The sequence below is a fragment of the Portunus trituberculatus genome, chromosome 48 (genome assembly GCF_017591435.1).
Source record: "Portunus trituberculatus isolate SZX2019 chromosome 48, ASM1759143v1, whole genome shotgun sequence".
In the NCBI taxonomy this organism is placed as follows: Eukaryota; Metazoa; Arthropoda; class Malacostraca; order Decapoda; family Portunidae; genus Portunus; species Portunus trituberculatus.
The window spans coordinates 4,948,694-4,958,424 of record NC_059302.1 but is presented as its reverse complement, the minus strand read 5'-3'; the positions used below and the strand labels follow the sequence as shown (position 1 = coordinate 4,958,424).

At 40.3% G+C, this 9,731-nt stretch overlaps 1 long non-coding RNA gene across 1 annotated transcript in view; it reads left to right on the top strand.

Moving 5' to 3' along the window:
- LOC123498689 overlaps nt 1-9,731 on the top strand; it is a 19,044-nt gene that overhangs the window by 4,658 nt on the left and 4,655 nt on the right. Inside the window, exon 2 of the long non-coding RNA XR_006672775.1 lies at nt 8,151-8,307. This is a non-coding gene — a long non-coding RNA (uncharacterized LOC123498689). The remainder of the gene's footprint in view (nt 1-8,150; nt 8,308-9,731) is intronic.

Sequence of the window (9,731 nt, the reverse complement as noted above, 5' to 3'; positions counted from 1 at the left end):
GCAGGCAGCGCTGGGCTGGTGGTGGAGTGAAGAAAGTGATGGTGGTGCTGATGGTGATGATAGTAATAACAATGTTTATGAAAATAAATATTGTTATTACAATAAACAATTATTATAAAAAGTTATAATTTCAGTAGTAATACTAGTAGCAATAAAATTCGTTGCATCAGCAGTAATACCAGTAGCATTAATGGTACAGTTGCTGAGTTGCATCAGAATCACTACCACTACCGTCACCATGATACTATTAACATATAAATAAATGCATTTTCTAATCTAAGACTTAGCTTTTCCCATTGCCACTGTCGAGAGCTTCTTGCAGAGTGTATAGAGTGCTTGGTGTGTCATGTGTTGGACTGGTCTGGGTGAAAGGCAAATATTGATGGTCGGGTGAAGGGTGAGAGGGAATGAGAAAGTGAGGGCGTCCTGAAGTGGTGATGCTGGGATGACTGGTAGGAGGGGAGTAGAATTTATTGTTGATACTGAGGTGACGGGTGAGAGGAAATGATAGTCCTGAAGGGTGAGTGGTGATGTTGAGATGATGGGTGAGAGATGAGAGTTTTTGTTGATGCTTGGGTAACGGGCAGGTTCACCGAAAGGAAGAGAGGTCAACCCGTGCATTGCACCGGGGCGCATGAGGTCTTGAGGGCCCCATATCCTATTTCTCCCTCCCCCACATTATCTATTGGTTCCACGGGTGGAACCCTAAACTATTCTTGCACTGGCATTTTTCATTCCCTCAATGGCTCTTGTGACCGAGTGTGTGTCCTTCATGATTTAGCCAGATTGAAGAATGGCAGTGATGAATGAGAGGGAGAAGGAAGAAAATAATGTTAAAGCTCTCATATCTTTCCTTCATGTTTCTTTTTACATCAGAAATCGACTCGTTATTTCAAAACTTTACGCCAATCTCGTCACGAAGCACCACAAACATCTTACAAACATAGATACATATAAACATTCAATCCAATCTAATCCAACCCAATGAGATACTAATTATCATATTACACTAACATTTAAAATAGTTACTCCTCAATATTCAACTTTATTCATTTTCTACGAAAACCATCTAAGTAAGAAAACCAAATTTTATGAGTAACTAAATTTTATCCGATCTTCATTCGTCTTAGCCTTCACATTCCCCTCGCTTCCATTTATATGACTTATCTTGTAATATGTATTATGCTTCTTACCCATTTCTTAACCTTTCCTCGGCAGTCACACTATTTATCCATCTCTGCATCTTCATTCCTGCCATGTCAAGCTTGCTTCTGATTCATTCATTGGTGCTGCTTCTGCAAATCATAACATACCTTAGTAATCTTACTATAGCCTTGTAGATTTTATCGTTAAATCTTACTCTTCTATCACAAAGCATATCTGTTGCTTTCTTCCCCCTTTCTAGACACATTGAATATAAAAATTTATTTCCTTGTTCACTCTACCAATTGTGTCCAGTACTGACCCATGGTAGTTAAATTCATACAGCTATATATATATATATATATATATATATATATATATATATATATATATATATATATATATATATATATATATATATATATATATATATATATATATATATATATATATATATATATATATATATATATATATATATATATATATATATATATATATATATATATATATAGAGAGAGAGAGAGAGAGAGAGAGAGAGAGAGAGAGAGAGAGAGAGAGAGAGAGACAGACATACACAGACACAGACACACATTCGCTCCGTAATGGGGAAGACTGGCTGGGTGACCAGTAGGCGACCGAGGTGAATTACACACACACACACACACACACACACACGTGCCCGGTAGCTCAATGGTTAGAGCGTTGGCTTCACACGCCAGAGGACCGGGGTTCGATTCCCCGGCTGGGTGGAGATATTTAGGTGTGTCTCCTTTCACGTGTAGCCCCTGTTCACCTAGCAGTGATTAGGTACGGGATGTAAATCGAGTTGTGACCTTGTTGTCCCGGTGTGTGGTGTGTGCCTGGTCTCAGGCCTATCCGAAGATCGGAAATAATGAGCTCTGAGCTCGTTCCGTAGGGTAACGTCTGGCTGTCTCGTCAGAGACTGCAGCAGATCAAACAAACAGTGAATTACACACACACACACAGGGCCTATAACAAAATTTGTAACTCTATTGACACAACAATTTGGCAATATTAAATCCACCTCCTTGTCAGCTTCCTGGAATTCGTCCACAGCCACCGCAACACTTCTCTAGCTATTGCTTTTGTGGACTTCAGAAAGGGCTTTGATCTTGTTGATCACACTGTTGTGATAAATAAAGCCATCACTCTGGGCCTCTCTCCCTACCTGATAGCGTGGCTGGCAGACTTCCTCACGGGAAGGCGTCAGGCCGTTCGTTATCAGGGCTCTGTCTCCTCTTTCCAACAGCTCACATGCGGGGTCCCTCAGGGGACCAAGATGGGTCCACTGTGTTTCCTCATCCTTATCAACGATGCTCTCGTCCACACCCCCCACCGCTGGAAGTATGTGGACGACTGCACCGTGGGCGTACCCGTCAACAACACCAACCCAGACTTCTCAGCACTGCAGTCCACTCTAAACCAACTACAGACGTGGACGGAGGACAACAAAATGACCATCAACCACACCAAGACCGTGGTGATGCACATTTGTACCTCCACAGCAGCAGTCCCCTCCCCAGCTTTCTGTGGGCCCTCACTCCCTCCAGGTGGTCCGCAGCACCAAGCTTCTAGGTGTCTTGGTGGATGATCAGTTATCATGGAAGCAGCATGTTTCCAACATCATCAGGTCAGCCTCATATAAAATCTATTTACTGCGCCGACTCAGGTCCCTGGGAGCACCGGCAGATGAGCTGAGGGAGTGTACCTCACCTTTATACTCCCTAAGCTCATGTACGCCGCCCCAGCGTGGTCCTCCTCCTGAACCTCACACAACGACAACAGCTGGAGAGGGTTCAGAGGAGGGCGTTCAGGGTCATCCTTGGGCCTGCCTACAGGTCCTACGAGGACGCCCTGACCTGCCTGAGTCTGCCGAGGCTGGCCACAAGACACCAGGAAGCCTTGGAAAAATTTGGGGAAGGACTGCTGCGTCATCCACGTCTCCGCCACCTGCTACCCCCGACGTGCCTCCCCTGCTCGCGCCACCCGACACCATAATCGCGTGGCGCCCTTAAGAGCACCGCGCACTGATCGGTACCGACTTAGCGCGGTGCCCACTATTGTGCGAGCCTTAAATAAATAAGTGAATTCTAGGTTAAGTTTATCCATAGTTAGGTTAAGCATTTTTAGTTCATTGTGGTAATGTCCCCCCCCCCTGTACATTTTCAGTGTAATTTTTTACATTGCCTAACTAATAAACCGTTTATTATTATTATTATTATTATTATTATTATTATTATTATTATTACACACACACATACCTCATTCAAGGCGGGTTCACACGTGCCAATATGCAACTGAAAGTTTCCGTTGGTAGAGTTTACGACTCAAAATCGGTGCCTAGCGACTGGAGAAACCAGTCGCATTTTGGTCTTGTTAGTCGATTTGCGGCTTTATTTACGTCGTGATGTCACGGAGTAAGCTTTGAAAACGTGGTCTCCAGGTATAGAGATGATGATGATAGAGTTGGTGAGGGAAAAAGAACACATCTGGGACCCCAGAAATGAATTACACAGTAAAACAACAAATATAAAAAAGAAAAAATAATAAAAAAAAAAAAACGCGCAAATCGTCGTTTGATGAAATAGCTGCCACTTTACAAGAACGGTATCCCTCAATGCAGGGTGTTGCTGGTGAGGATTGAAGACTTGTCAGGATTTAATTTGATCGCAATTGTGCATAGTCTTATGATTAACAATTTTCTTAAGAGAAAATTAATGGAGGCTAATTTAGTGTGGTAGACACTCCTTTCTTTCCTTCTACTTAGCCAGGGACGTATCCACAGGCATTTTCTCTTCTGTTGACACTTCCGGTACGCCAAGATTAGAGTTGAGTTAAGTTGAGTTATAGGTCGGGAGAAATGCCTTTGTATCGGCTCTCCCTGACGTATTTTTGTGGCTGTCGGGGTCTTTTCTTCTTTCACTTATTGGTTTCTGTTATCGTCTTCTATTTCCTTGATCTTCTTTTGTCTTACATTCCAAAGTTTTTGCAGAGTTTTTGTTTCTTGTATGTCTGTATTATTAAAAAGCAGATCCCCTATTATTTTTTTTTAAGTATTTTCCTGGTATGGCTGCTGTAATGTTTTATTTTTTTGTCTTTCTGTGGCATAGGCAGGGCACCAGAGAAGGAAGTGGGCTAAATTTTCGTTGTCACCACTACACAGCCAATAGTCTGTGCTTTCATTTGAAAATCTTTTCCTATCATTTAATTTTAGGGTGTTTGTTCTACATTTGAATAGGATATCTGATGCTATGTCATTAGTGTATACCTTATCTTGCCCTCCAATCTCCTTCCTGTGTTCTTTGTACAGAGTTACACTAGTTTTATCATTTAATGCTTCTCGCCATGCCTGTGTGTCCCTAGTTTTCATTATGCTTGATATACTTTCCTTTGTTTCATTTTGTATGCTTCCTTTCAGTAGTCTTAAGTCTCTCAGATCCTTTAGCTCCTGTGCCACTCTTTTTATCCATCTCCCTTGCCTACTCTCCACCAACTCTTCTGCTACCCTTCTCACCAAGTCTTTTCCTTCCACCAGTAGGTATCTTTGATATTTTAGCTGCCCTTCCCTCACTCTTGAACTCACATTAGATGCTCCAACTTTCTCCCCCTCAGGGTTGCTATAGGTGTATAGCTTGGTGCTCCTAAAATTTACCAGAAAACCCCATTTTCTATCCTCTGCAGCTTACTAATTTCCATTTCATTAAAGTCTATAATGCTACTTCCATATAAAATGGAGGGAAATGCCACACTCTTCCAAAAAGTTTTTCCAATGAGTAGTTTTGAGCAACTTCTCGCTATTACGCTCCTCGTCATATTGGCCAGCCTTCTGCACTTTGAAGCAATTAATGCTGTCATTTATAGTGATTCCTAAATATCTAAATCTATCTTTTACTTCTATATTTTTCAATATTTTCTGGTCTTACCTTCATGTTAAATATTATTATTCTACTTTTCTCTTTGTTTATTTCTAACCCAAATTCTTTTCCTATCTCCTCCATTTTCTTTATTACGTGTTTGGTATCCTCCACACTGCTGGTTAACAATATTCCATGGTCAGCGAAGAAAAGCGATGTTATATTAAACTCCTCGTCCCTGTAGCCTTTGTTTAAATCTTCTAATTGTTGCATTATTTTAAAAGTAATCAGTTTGAAAAAAGTGTTAGACACTGTGCTTCCCTGCCTTATTCCGCTTGTCACATCTATTTCCGGCTTTTTTTCCTCTTCTAGGTCAATTTTGGTCTTATCATTGTTATATACATTGGCTATTAAATTAATACATTTTGGGTTTATTTTAGCTTCCATCAGGACTTCTAATAATTTCTCCCTCTTTATGCTATCATATGCTTTGGCAAAATCAATTGATGTTACAATCAACGTCTTTTTATCTTGAAAAATTTTTGTATGCAGTATTTTAGAATCAAAATGTTATTTTAAATTCTACTACGTTCTGTGAAACCTCCTTGCGTTTCTTTCCCTAACCTGTTCTTTGTTATATGATCTTCTAAGCTATCTCTTATGATTGACATCATTAGTTTATACCCAACGTTAGTTAATGCAATAGGTCTCAAATCCTTGGCTTTTGGGCATCTTGTTTTCGGGATCATCACTGTCCTTGATTCTTTCCAGCTTGGTGGTACATGGCCTGACTCTAATGTACTTTTCATTCCCTTTGCTAATATTTCCTTTAATACTGTGCTATTTCCTATCTCCTTGTACATTTCTCCTTTAATATTATCTGTCCCCACAGCTCGTTTGCTCTTCATTTTCCCAGACACCTCGCCACTCTTTCCTCTGTGATAATGTTCTGTTGTAATTGCACCTCTCCTCCTGTCACCCTTCTTGCCATGTCGATGTGTTCCCATACCTCCACTGCACAAGTCTGTATATATTGCATTTCTGTCCCTTGTTCATCAACTGCGTTCAGCCTAACTGATCGTTTCTCTTCTATGTCTTTGATCATGTTCTCATACTCCTGTATACTCCTCTCTTCCTCACATTCCAGATTTCTTCAATATTGTTTTCATATTTTCTATATTTGTTGCTCCAGAATTTCTTTACCTCCTCCCCCACCTTCTCCTGCTCCAGTTCTACCCCATCTTCTCAATAGATTTTAGGGATTTTTCTCCTTGATCTTTTCCCCTTTTAGCTTCTTAATGTACTCCCACATCTTCTTTCCTCCATCCTTGCTTTCCTTAATTTCTTTGACTGTTTTCTCTTCTTGTTTACAGATCTCCTTTTTTTTATTAGCACATGTACCCTTTCTTTTTGCTTTAGGTATAACTCCTTCCAGCTTTCCTTTTCTTCTTCATTTGTTGCATTTCTCCTCATCCTATTTAATCTTCTCCTTTCTTTTATTTCTTTCCTAATTACATCAATTATCCATACAGGCTCTGTGTTCTTGCTATTCTTTTTCTCCTCTTCTATATTTTCCTTTTAGCAACCACCGCTTCAGCATCGTCACTGGAGATGGACATTTTGGCGGGTAGCCGTTTGTTAACATTCACTTCCCCCAAAGGAGACAACTAGTCGATACTTTCCAGTCGCTACGTGTGACACTTTCCAACTAGAAGGGATGAGTTGGAAACTCTACATACGTAAAATTTCAGTCACAAATTGCCATGTGTGAACCCACCTTTAGGCTATCCACTTATTCTTTCTCCCTGTCCTCATTGCAAATTGCCATGTGTGAACCCACCTTTAGGCTATCCACTTATTTCTCCTTGTCCTCATCACAAGAAATGTCAAGTTTCCTGTTTAGATTAAGAGTAAAGGACAGACCGAGGATATTCACTGTAGAAGAGGAGGACAGCTGCGTATCTGTGAAGAAAAGGGGATAGTTGTCTGGAAGATGTCAAGTTGATAGATGGAGGAATTGAGTTCTTGAGGCGTTGAATACTTTTCTCTGCCCCAATCAGAAATCTTAGAGAGAACAGAAGTCATCTAAAACGACATGGAAAGGTGTAGAATGGTATCATAAGTGTAAGTGGGTAGGGCAAGAACTTTGGTTAAGAACATTATTAATGAATAATAGAAAGAGAGTGGGTGACAAGACAGAACCCTGAGGAATACCTGTTAATAGATTTAGAAAAGAACAGTGGCCATCTACCACAGCAGCAATAGAACGGTCGAGAAGGAAACAGGAGATAAAGTTCCAGAGAAGGATATAAACTGAAGGAGGATGGTTTTGAGATCAAACCTTTGTGCCAGATTCTGTCAAAAAGCTTTTGATATGTCTAACACAACAGCAAAAGTTTCGCCAAAATCTCTTAAAGAAGATAACCAAGCCTCGGAAAGGAAAGCCAGATCACTAGTAGTGAGAAGCTATACTAGCAATCAGATAGAAAATTGTGAAGTGACAGATGTTTAAGAATCTTCGAAGCTATTGAGGATAAAATAAAAAAAATCTTAGAAAAGCAATAGGACGGTAGTTGGAGAGATTTAAATGGTCATCCTTTTTAGGAACAGGTTGAATGTAGGCAACCTTCCAGCAATAAGGAAAGATAGAAGTCTCTAGACAGAGTTGGAAGAGTTTGGCCAGGCAAGGTGCAAGCACAGGCACAGTTTTTGAGAACAATAGGAGGGACCCCATCAGGTCCATAAGCCATCAGAGGTAACATCATTATGAAGAATTTTAATTGATGGCATGAAATAATCAGAGGGAGGAGGAGAGGAAGAGACAAGCCCAGAATCATTCAAAATAGTTATTAGCAAAAATTTGAGAGAGGAGATCAGATTTAGAGACAGGTGAGATGGCAGTGGATGAAATAAAGCAGGGAAAGATGAAGAAGTGAGGTTATTGGTGATGTTTTTGGTCAGATGTCAGAAGTTTGAAGGGGAGTTGGATTTTGACATTTTCTATTTATGAAAGAGTGTTTGGCAAGATGAAGAGTAGACTTAGCATGATTCTGGACAGAAATGTAAATTGCATGAGATTCAGGTGATGGAAGGCTCAGGTGTAATATAATAAGAATAATATTTCCTCAGGTTCCCCCAACTGGCAGAGGCAAAGCACCAGAGGCACTTCCCTCTGGACAGATCCTGAGGAGATACTGGAGAAAGAGGACAAAATGCAGATATGAGATTGTGATTGGAGGAGCCCAATAGAGAAGAGAAGATAGCAGCAGAAGCAGAATGATTAGAGGTAAGGAAAAGGCAAGAATGTTGGATGTATCTGCAAGAAGGTCAGGAATACGAGTAGGGTGTTACACCAGTTGCTCTAGGTTATGGAAGACAGCAAAGTTGAAGGCTACTTCACCAGGATGGTCAATGAAGGGAGAGAAAAGCCAAAGCTAGTAGGGAACGTTTAAATCTCTAATGATGGAGATCTCCGCAAAAGGGTAGAGAGACAGAATGCTCTCCACTTTAGAAGTTAAACAAAGAATTTTTTATAGTCGGAGTAGTTTGGGGAGAGATATACAGCACAGATTAATTTAGTTAGAGAGTAACTTTTAAGTCAAAGCCAGATGGTGGAAAACTCAAGATTCATGAGTGTGGGCATGAGAGCAAGTTAACTCATTGCACACACAGACACAACTTCCAGCTTTGGAATGAAAATGAGGATAGAGAAGTAGGAGGGAACAGAAATGAGGTTACTGTTAGTTGCCTCAGACAGCTGTGTTTCAGTGAGGAAAAGATGAGGTTTAGTAGAGGAGAGATGGCAGTCTACAGATTGAATATTAGATCTAACAATGTGAATGTTGCAAAAGTTAATGAAGAAAAAGTCAAGGGGAGTGTCAAGACATTTATGGTCGATACCAAGATAATAGTCCAACCTGGGGACATTTGTAGTCCCCTACCCAGAGGGGGATTCTAAGGCTGGATTTAGAATTGCTTTTTTTTTTTTATGTGAAGGTGTATGTGTGTGTAGTCAGTGCATGTACTTTTGTGTGAAGGAAGAAAGTTGTCTTTAGAGGGCAGGCTGTGACTACCATCTTGAGTTGTGAGACTCAAAATTCACAACTAACTTTGATGGTAAGTTCACAGCACCCCCTGAACTGATCCACACCAAAGGTAGGCAGGCTAGAACCAGTCCAGATCAGAACTAGTGCTAGCTCGCTAGGAGTAAATTATTGTTTCAGTAGCTAGGTATGCGGTTATCAGCAAAAAAAATAATAAAAAATAAAAATAATAATAATAATAATAATCTTGAAATTTTCATCTTGAAATCTTCTATCCATTTCTTTTAGTAAGAATCTTGAATGTTGTTAATTTGAATATTGTAGTTGAGCCTTGCCTGATCCCACTAGTCCTACTAGACAAAGGTCTGTTGGGTGGAGTCACTAAGGTGAATCCCTTGCCTATAGTGTTGCCAGATGTACTAGGTCAATTAAAGGATTAGCCTAAAGTTCATATGTTCCTTTTATGCCTAACTAAACCATACCACCCAACACAGTGCTTTATTTGGGTTTATTATAGACCCTCTGTTTGCCTTTTCTTCTAAAAAGTAGTTATATACACATTGTATAGAAATTGTTTCTCTCAGCTGTGAAGTGGTGAGGGTTCTTTCAGTCTCAGTAGTTGGACTGCTGACCAGGTGAGAAATGAATGACCTTGTTACCTTTGACC